Source organism: Amblyomma americanum, chromosome 1, assembly GCF_052857255.1.
Source record: "Amblyomma americanum isolate KBUSLIRL-KWMA chromosome 1, ASM5285725v1, whole genome shotgun sequence".
Taxonomy (NCBI): Eukaryota; Metazoa; Arthropoda; class Arachnida; order Ixodida; family Ixodidae; genus Amblyomma; species Amblyomma americanum.
The window spans coordinates 424646812-424647107 of NC_135497.1; positions in this window are offsets into that span (position 1 = coordinate 424646812).

Consider the following 296-nt stretch of genomic DNA (forward strand, 5'->3'; position numbering starts at 1 on the left):
AGTCAAGAAGACCGCTGTTCTCCGCACGCTGTCACGCGCGCTTCTTCTACTTTCGTTTTTTTCCTGTTGAGGCAGAAAAGGCACCCGTAAAAGCCACAATACAGGCTACAAAATTTGGATGTCGAATCCAATCAACTAACATGAATGATGTGATGCCTTCTAACAAAGTGCTTGGAAATCTACTTTTCGATTATGCATTTCATCGATTCAGCAGTTGTTTTTGTCTTCCTCGGTCTGTTCGGGTGCGCATGTGTCTTTTTTTGCGCGATTATTTCTTCCGAAAGCGATGCATGGGT